The sequence below is a fragment of the Oncorhynchus mykiss genome, chromosome 10, assembly GCF_013265735.2.
Source record: "Oncorhynchus mykiss isolate Arlee chromosome 10, USDA_OmykA_1.1, whole genome shotgun sequence".
NCBI lineage: Eukaryota > Metazoa > Chordata > Actinopteri > Salmoniformes > Salmonidae > Oncorhynchus > Oncorhynchus mykiss.
The window spans coordinates 29,230,775-29,241,011 of record NC_048574.1 but is presented as its reverse complement, the minus strand read 5'-3'; the positions used below and the strand labels follow the sequence as shown (position 1 = coordinate 29,241,011).

The following is a 10,237-nucleotide window of genomic DNA, read 5'->3' as shown; positions in this document are numbered from 1 at the left end:
TTTTCACATTCATTTAAATGCTTTTAAAAATGTCTTTACTTATCTATTGTTTACCTAATACCTATTTTTTACTTAATAATTGCACTGTCGGTTAGGTCTTGTAAGTAAGCCTTTCACTGTATTCGGCCCAAGTGACAAATACACTTTGTTTAGAGACATGTCCAACCACGATGTATACTGGTAAGATTTTCAGATATTACGCATTTCTAATTTTGACAGAAAGTGGTTCCATTTCAAGTGTACTGTTAGCTAGCTAACGTTAGCTGGCTGGGTCGCTAGCTAAAGTTATGTGTATGATCTTATTCTTCGTATCTCAGACACATTTGCTGGACTAGTTATAGCCATATGACCTGGTTGGTTAGCTACCTGCAGATTCATGCAGGGTAGTAACATCATGAGTTGGGATTATGTTCCATTGATTAGCTAGCTAGCTACATGTCTTAAAACATATTTACCCTCTATGCCAGTTCCACCCCTTTCTGTTTCAATTTGCTCTCTTAGACAAGGCACACTCCTCGTGAATGCCTCCCTTCACAGGGAGTAGGGAGGTGCAGGTTTTCAGGGTTAGTTTCGGTCCAGGGGGTAATGCAGGTAGCTGGTTTAAGTATGGGGTTGCTACAGGTAGTGTTCTTTTGTTTTGCAAGCAGACGCCAATATCAGTATGGCAGAATGGCAGATGGTGTGGGACGAAACCCCAGTGAAAGGGGATACGAAGGTTGAGATTAACCAACATTAACCAACATCACAAACATTTCTGGTAGTTTCTGAAACATGCCACAAACAAAATAAATGAAAAGGTGAGCCTGAATGTGGTGAAATACAAGTTTATTACAAATGTCTCAATTGGTTTGGCAAAATGTGGGAAATCCTATGCACTCAAAACAGTTAACAAATATTCCATAACAGTTATGGTCAAGTAAGGAACTCAAAGTATGAAAGAATAGGGTTTGCTGACAAAATAAGGGCCGCCCATATGTGGTGGTGGTATTGTAGTTTAGCATCCTGATGTTGGCAGGGAAAGAGGAAAGCAGATCCAAAAGGAGGCAGTAACAGCTCTCATCCATGGTCCTAAGGCCTCAGGCACTCTGGCAGAGGAGACACAGAGAAAGAGAAAGGAGGGGGTTAGTACCTACAGTATGACCACACAGTACACCAGATAAAACAAGCTGACCGTGCCCCCGACCCCACAACATATAAGATATTGCAGCATACATTATGCCACCCTTTTTGACAAGGAACAGATCTTACAGCTTAGGGGATGTCAGTACACCCTCAGTTTGCTACCCTTAGACATGACTGAGTATAGCACGAGACGTCAGGGGTGCAACCTGAGTTTATCTACCCCAACGCATGTTCCTAACAATATGCCAAAATAATAGCGTAAAACTGTAATTGTCCACATCATATTCCAGTCCAGAAGCAACCCTTACCCCCTAGTCACTTCATGTTTATCCGAAACAATTGGACAAGACATTTGGGTTTTGTAATCGTTGGTATTAATTATGTAAAAGTAAATGCAATTAAGTGATAATCTGGTCCTGTATTCATAAAACATTGCAGAGTAGGTGTGATGATCTAGGATCATGACTCCCTGCCCATGTATTCATTATGATATAAAAGGCATAACTGACAGCAGGCTGTTGTTTTGTTGTATTGTTTTCTGTGAAGTGTACTATTGTGCTATATTGTTTGCCATTTCTTTCTTTGCAGGGCTGGTAACTATACTGAACAAAAATATAAATCCATCATGCAACAATTTCAAAGAGTTATGGTTCATAAAAAGAAATCAGTGAATTGAAATAAATACATTTCTCTAATGTCAAACATGTAAGTGTGGTGTACTGCAGGGCAGCTCTCCACGCCCTCTACTCTTTTCTATTTTTACCGATGACCTGCCACTGGCATTAAACATTGCATGTGTGTCCATGTATGCTGATGATTCAACAATATACGCATCATTAACCACAGCTAATGAAGTCACTGAAACCCTTAACGAAGAGTTGCAGTCTGCTTTGGAATGGGTGGCCAGTCCTGAACATCTCTAAAACTAAGAGCATTGTATTTGGTATAAATCATTCCCTATAAGTTCCAGACCTCAGCTGAATCTGGTAACGAATGGTGTGGCTATTGGACAAGTTGAGGAGACTCAACTACTTGGTGTTACCTTAGATTGTAAACTGTCATGGTCAAAACATATAGATTCAATGGTTGTAAAGATGGGGAGGGGTCTGTCCATAATAAAGAGTTGCTCTGCTTTTTTGACCCGGCACTCCAAAAAGTAAGTTCTGCAGGGTCTAGTTTTGTCCCAAAATGTTATTTACCCCTTTTTCTCCCCAATTTCGTGATATGCAATTGGTAGTTACAGTCTTGTCCCATTGCTGCAATTCCCGTACGGACTTGGGAGAGGCAAAGGTCGAAAGCAGTGCGATCCCCAAAACACAAACCACCCAAGCCACACTGTTTCTTGATACAATGCCTCTTAACTCGCAAGCCAGCTGCACCAATGTGTCAGGGGAAACACTATTCACCTGGCAACCGTGTCATTGTGCATTGCGCCCAGCCCGCCACAGGAGTCACTAGTGCGCGATGGGACAAGAACATCCCTGCCGGCCAAACCCTCCCCTAACCTGGATGATGCTAGGCCAATTGTGCGCCACCCCATGGGTCTCCCGGTCGCGGCCGGCAGCGGCAAAGCCTGGACTCGAACCAGGATCTCTAGCCTTAACATACACACTTACACACTCAACTTACACACAGCTCTGACAGATATGCCACCAGGGGTCTTTTCATAGTCCCTAAATCCATAACAAATTCAAGAAATTGTAAAGTATTATATAGTGTAGCGTTGTGGTTAGAGCGTTAGCCTATAACCGAAAGGTTGCTAGATCAAATCCCTGAGCTGACAAGGTAAGAATCTGTCATTCTGCCCCTGAACAAGGCAGTTAACCCACTGTTCCTAGGCTGTCATTGTAAATAAGAATCTGTTCTTAACTGACTTGCCTGGTTAAATAAACGTTAAAAATAATAATAACAGAGCCATTATTATCTCATGTTGCTCAAGTGACCAGCAAACCTATGTTGTGATGTGACTATCATTAATGTGATGACTGTTATTCAAATAATGACCTATGTTTAATTGTTATTAGATTAAATTAATGAAACAATGAACTAAATCATTAATTAATGAAATCATGAAACAATTAACTCATTAGGAATTTGGGGCACCATGGGAAAAGTTGTTAAACGAGTTACCGTCTCCTGAATTTACGCTGTTCATCTGTTCCAAGATGGCATAGCAGTTCAGACGTCTTTTGTCCTCGTCTTGTCGTGTCCCGTATATATATATATATATTTACAACTTTTTTCGCACACCTTTTTATATATATTTTTTTATTTTCCATAAACTCATCTTCAAAACACTCTACTGCAACCCGCCTCACCAATTTATATTTAAAAAAAAAAGAAAGTATTATTTACCTCAAATCTGTAATCCTCCATAGAAGCTAACCAGAAGCTAACCAGAAGCTAGCCAGAAGCTAATCCAGAAGCTAGTTAGCTTCTTTACTGGCTAATCGTTAGTATTCAGCTAACCATGGTTTGTGGTCATCAGCTATCCTTTAGCTCGAAAATCTATCGCCAGTTTTGTACGGCGCGGCTCGGAACGGAACATAACGGACCTATTTTTCTCTCCATGTCCATGGATTTCAACCGCTAACTCTGGATATTCATACCTGGATCTCGCAGCTAGCTAGCTGCTATCAGTGTGACTATCGGCTTTCGTCGATTCTGGAGCAAACATCAATTATTCCAGAGCTAGCCAGCTGAAGAGTTCCATCAATCACTCCTTGGCTACAATCACCTATCCGGACCCGTTTTACTGCCAGCGCGGAGCCCCACCGGGCCTTCACAACTGGACTACCGACGTTATCTACCCGAAGGAGTTATCCGGCTGCCTCCTCCGTCACGATGTTACCTGAATGCCCATCTGCGGTCCGCTAACCGTTAGCTGTCTTATCTGCTGCTATCTGAATAGACCTATCGGACAATTTAATATTATTATAATTTTTTGTTCTTTTTTTCTTGGGCCTCTATAACTATATCTATAGTTTTTTTTGTTGTTGTGTGATTTGAATTCATCCCCTCTAACACACGGAACCCCACTAATCCTACCGACGGAAACGCACAAGGTGGCTAATAACAGACCTCCATCCTATGCTAGCTTGCTACATCGCCGTGACCCCAACCAACCTCTCTACTCACTGGACCTTTTTGATCACTCGACTAAGCATGCCTCTCCTTAATGTCAATATGCCTTGTCCATTGCTGTTCTGGTTAGTGTTTATTGGCTTATTTCACTGTAGAGCCTCTAGTCCTGCTCACTATACCTTATCAAACCTATTAGTTCCACCACCCACACATGCGATGACATCACCTGGTTTCAATGATGTTTCTAGAGACAATATCTCTCTCTTCATCACTCAATACCTAGGTTTACCTCCACTGTATTCACATCCTACCATACCTTTGTCTGTACATCATACCTTGAAGCTATTTTATCGCCCCAAGAAACCTCCTTTTACTCTCTGTTCCACACGACCAATTCTTATTGCTTTTAGCCGTACCCTTATCCTACTCCTCCTCTGTTCCTCTGGCGATTTAGAGGTGAATCCAGGCCCTTTTGATGACTTCTGTAACCACAATAGCCTTGGTTTCATGCATGTTAACATTAGAAGCCTCCTCCCTAAGTTTGTTCTATTCACTGCTTTAGCACACTCTGCCAACCCGGATGTTCTAGCTGTGTCTGAATCCTGGCTTAGGAAGACCACCAAAAATTCTGACATTTTCATCCCAAACTACAACATTTTCAGACAAGATAGAACTGCCAAAGGGGGCGGTGTTGCAATCTACTGCAAAGATAGCCTGCAGAGTTCTGTCCTACTATCCAGGTCTGTACCAAAACAATGTGAACTTCTACTTTTAAAAATCCACCTCTCTAAAAACAAGTCTCTCACCGTTGCCGCCTGCTATAGACCACCCTCTGCCCCCAGCTGTGCTCTGGACACCATATGTGAACTGATTGCCCCCCATCTATCTTCAGAGCTCGTGCTGCTAGGCGACCTAAACTGGAACATGCTTAACACCCCAGCCATCCTACAATCTAAGCTTGATGCCCTCAATCTCACACAAATTATCAATGAACCTACCAGGTACCTCCCCAAAGCCTTAAACACGGGCACCCTCATAGATATCATCCTAACCAACTTGCCCTCTAAATACACCTCTGCTGTCTTCAACCAAGATCTCAGCAATCACTGCCTCATTGCCTGCATCCGTAATGGGTCAGCGGTCAATCGACCTCCACTCATCACTGTCAAACGCTCCCTGAAACACTTCAGCGTGCAGGCCTTTCTAATCGACCTGGCCGGGGTATCCTGGAAGGATATTGATCTCAGCCCGTCAGTAGAGGATGCCTGGGTATTTTTTTTAAATGCCTTCCTCACCATCTTAAATAAGCATGCCCCATTCAAGAAATTTAGAACCAGGAACAGATATAGCCCTTGGTTCTCCCCAGACCTGACTGCCCTTAACCAACACAATAACATCCTATGGCGTTCTGCATTAGCATCGAACAGCCCCCGTGATATGCAGCTGTTTAGGGAAGCTAGAAACCATTATACACAGGCAGTTAGAAAAGCCAAGGCTAGCTTTTTCAAGCAGAAATTTGCTTCCTGCAACACTAACTCAAAAAAGTTCTGGGACACTGTAAAGTCCATGGAGAATAAGAACACCTCGTCCCAGCTGCCCACTGCACGGAAGATAGGAAACACTGTCACCACTGATAAATCCACGATAATTGAGAATTTCAATTAGCATTTTTCTACGGCTGAACATGCTTTCCACCTGCCCAACTCCTACCCCGGTCAACAGCACTGCACCCCCCACAGCAAATTGACCAAGCCTTCCCCATTTATCCTTCTCCCAAATACAGTCAGCTGATGGTCTAAAAGATCTGCAAAATCTGGACCCCTACAAATCAGCCGGGCTAGACAATCTGGACCCTTTCTTTCTAAAATTATCTGCCGAAATTGTTGCCACCCCTATTACTAGCCTGTTCAACCTCTCTTTCGTGTCGTCTGAGATTCTCAAAGATTGGAAAGCAGCTGCGGTCATCCCCCCTCTTCACAGGGGGGGACACTCTTGACCCAAACTGCTACAGACCTATATCTATCCTACCCTGCCTTTCTAAGGTCTTCGAAAGCCAAGTCAACAAACAGATTACCGACCATTTCGAATCTCACCATACCTTCTCTGCTATGCAATCTGGTTTCAGAGCTGGTCATGGGTGCACCTCAGCCACGCTCAAGATCCTAAACGATATCTTAACCGCCATCGATAAGAAACATTACTGTGCAGCCGTATTCATTGATCTGGCCAAGGCTTTCGACTCTGTCAATCACCACATCCTCATCGGCAGACTCGACAGCCTTGGTTTCTCAAATGATTGCCTCGCCTGGTTCACCAACTACTTCTCTGATAAGAGTTCAGTGTGTCAAATCGGAGGGTCTGCTGTCCGGACCTCTGGCAGTCTCTATGGGGGTGTCACAGGGTTCAATTCAGGGACCGACAGGGACCGACTCTCTTCTCTGTATACATCAATGATGTCGCTCTTGCTGCTGGTGAGTCTCTGATCCACCTCTACGCAGACGACACCATTCTGTATACTTCTGGCCCTTCTTTGGACACTGTGTTAACAACCCTCCAGGCAAGCTTCAATGCCATACAACTCTCCTTCCGTTGCCTCCAATTGCTCTTAAATACAAGTAAAACTAAATGTATGCTCTTCAACAGATTGCTGCCTGCACCTGCCCGCCTGTCCAACATCACTACTCTGGACGGCTCTGACTTAGAATACGTGGACAACTACAAATACCTAGGTGTCTGGTTAGACTGTAAACTCTCCTTCCAGACCCACATCAAACATCTCCAATCCAAAGTCTAGAATCAAAATCTAGAATTGGCTTCCTATTTCGCAACAAAGCATCCTTCACTCATGCTGCCAAACATACCCTTGTAAAACTGACCATCCTACCAATCCTCGACTTTGGCGATGTCATTTACAAAATAGCCTCCAATACCCTACTCAACAAATTGGATGCAGTCTATCACAGTGTAATTCGTTTTGTCACCAAAGCCCCATATACCACCCACCATTGCGACCTGTACGCTCTCGTTTGCTGGCCCTCGCTTCATACTCGTCGCCAAACCCACTGGCTCCATGTCATCTACAAGACCCTGCTAGGTAAAGTCCTCCCTTATCTCAGCTCGCTGGTCACCATAGCATCTCCCACCTCTCTAGTCACCCCCAAAACCAATTATTTATTTGGCCGCCTCTCCTTCCAGTTCTCTGCTGCCAATGACTGGAACGAACTACAAAAATCTCTGAAACTGGAATCACATCTCCCTCACTAGCATTAAGCACCAACTGTCAGAGCAGCTCACAGATTACTGCACCTGTACATAGCCCACCTATAATGTAGCCCAAACAACTACCTCTTTCCCTACTGTATTTATTTTATTTATTTATTTATTTTGCTCCTTTGCACCCCATTATTTTTATTTCTACTTTGCACATTCTTCCACTGCAAATCTACCATTCCTTGCTATATTGTATTTACTTTGCCACCATGGCCTTTTTTTGCCTTTACCTCCCTTATCTCACCTCATTTGCTCACATCGTAAATAGACTTGTTTATACTGTATTATTGACTGTATGTTTGTTTTACTCCATGTGTAACTCTGTGTTGTTGTATGTGTCAAACTGCTTTGCTTTATCTTGGCCAGGTCGCAATTGTAAATGAGAACTTGTTCTCAACTTGCCTACCTGGTTAAATAAAGGTGAAATAAAGTCAGTTAAGAGCAAATTCTTATTTTCAATGACTGCCTAGGAACAGTGGGTTAACTGCCTGTTCAGGGGTAGAACGCTCTAACCACTAGGCTACCCTGCCGCCCCATTCCAATCACACAAATTAGAGACCAGAAAGGAGTCGGTCTGCTGCATTATAATTTACGATTGACGTGAGGTGTTATAAAACCCCCACACAGAATTGGGCCTAGGCACAAAGGCAAAGTGCCGGGAACAAGCGAGAGTACTTTGTGACATCAGGGGACATACAAAACATCCGTTCATGATGCAGAGAAAACATATGGACAAAAATTATGCCATTAGTGTCTCGGAAATCCAAAGGAAGCACAGTGGAAACAGTATTTTATAAACAATACATCCACAACAAACAACACCTTGTCCTTGTACTGATTACAAAATAAATGAGGAAAAATGTCATGGCCTATGGTAAGGCCATGGTCTTCATGGATGCCACAAATGGCCTCACCAACTATGGCTTCCCTCTCTCCCATTAGTACGCCTCTTAATCTCCTCTGAACTGATGCTGTATGTCCTCTTTTTTACTCCTATGCCTTCAAAAGAGAAGTACAAATGTTTAAATCCATATTGACTGTCCTGCTTTTCTGACATGTACTGTAGCCTACAGTTTTAACCTATTCGTTAAAGGAATAACCACAGACTCTCTGTACATTATCTGGAAATAATGGACAACAGAGTAGAGACGACACACCATATGTTTTAGGTATTCAAGGCACTGCAACAGACTAACGTCCTGTCCAGGCTGCCTCACGCTACAGAAACAGGAGATAGGCTGCCTTTTTATCTAGATAATTGATTGGGTAGAGCCATCTACATACCTGCACTCCTCTCTGCATCCTCTGCCAGCTGAATCATCTCCTGCTCCTCTGGGCTTATGTTCTCTGCAATTAAAACATGTCTTTGGTCACCAGTAAATCAGGGATTCTTATTATTACTGGTCTCGGAGATGTTTGAGCATGTTGTTCCAACCCAGCAGTAACACACTAATAAGCCAATCAAGGGCTTGATACTTAGTTGATACTAAGCTTGTCTGGTGTTTTAGTGGTAGTGATTAGCTAGAATTAAAGTGCACACACACACTAACCTTACGAACTCTCTCTCCAACGCTCCCCTGTACCTCTCTCTCTGTGACAGTCCTGGCATATCATATCTAGCTAGCTAGTTAGCTGTATGTCCTAGTTAGCTAGATAGCTAAAATATTAATGAATAATGGGCAAGAGCTACCGTATAGTTCAGCAATAAAATAATTCAAAACACAAAACTGTATCCTAGATTCGCTAGTCACTACCTTGCAGCTAAATTAGCTAACGTTATCTAACGTAGCTAGTTATAGTTAATCTTTACCCTTAGCTTACCATTCATTAGCTTATCATTCATTTTTACAATGAAGTTGTTACGTTTATATTTATTAAATAGTCTACTTACAATCGCTAATAAATGTAGGAAATGGAAATGGATATGTATGCAAAGGTGAAATAAGCTAGGTAGCTACTTACCAGCAGAAGGCTCCATGTTCATGTAGTGCGGCATAAAATTCTGTGCTCTGATTGGTTTGACGCTGAAAATAATGCTGTGCAGTGATTGGCTTGAATGTGAAATGACCCAGGGTAGCTTAAAGCGACAGCTACCCTGGGTACGCTCTGACTTGACCATCAACCGTGGAACCCATTATGCCATCATTGACTTGAATGGGGACGGCCGTTCTATTAATTATATTTCTGGAACTGGAAATGGAGACACGTTGTTTTTATTGAAATAAGGGGTGAAAATATATATATTGTAAGACTAATTGGAAGCGCATTAGCACAAAATACCAATGGGGAATACATTTTTAGCATTTAAAGGAAATCATTTCTGACTCTGCCTGGCCTGGCCCTGGGAGGTTGAAGAGAGAAAATGAGAGAGTGTGAAAGGGAACGAGAAAGATAGATTGAGCCTGCTTATGAATGGTGGAGCAGCACTGTAAGACAATAAATGGGTGGAGGGAGCATTATCCGTTTACCTTTGGGTGGAGTGATTGAACCAGGGTCTGCCCCAGAGACCTGACATATTGCTGATCATCTGGGTGCACTGGCTCGCTCTCTCCTCTGTCTCTGCTATCCTCCAAAATACAGTACAAGGTTTTCAATTAGATTTTCATGGGGTATTACAAATGCAGCAACATTGTGCGAGTGTGTGTCTGTTTGTGTGTATATTTTGTATGCGGCATGATGCACACTTGTGGAGTACATAGGGCTAAATTCTATTGATGTAGAAGGTTTTTATCTATTGTGCATTTCAGAAGTGCACTGGATT

The 10,237-nt window shown here is 42.8% G+C and overlaps 1 long non-coding RNA gene across 1 annotated transcript; it reads right to left on the bottom strand.

Moving 5' to 3' along the window:
* Positions 1–818: 818 nt before the first annotated feature.
* Positions 819–9,461, bottom strand: LOC118936921. Its single transcript, XR_005034351.1, has 3 exons — positions 9,439–9,461; positions 8,761–8,823; positions 819–1,085 (listed from the first exon to the last, which is right to left on the bottom strand). It is a non-coding gene; the product is annotated as an uncharacterized LOC118936921 (long non-coding RNA).
* Positions 9,462–10,237: the final 776 nt, after the last annotated feature.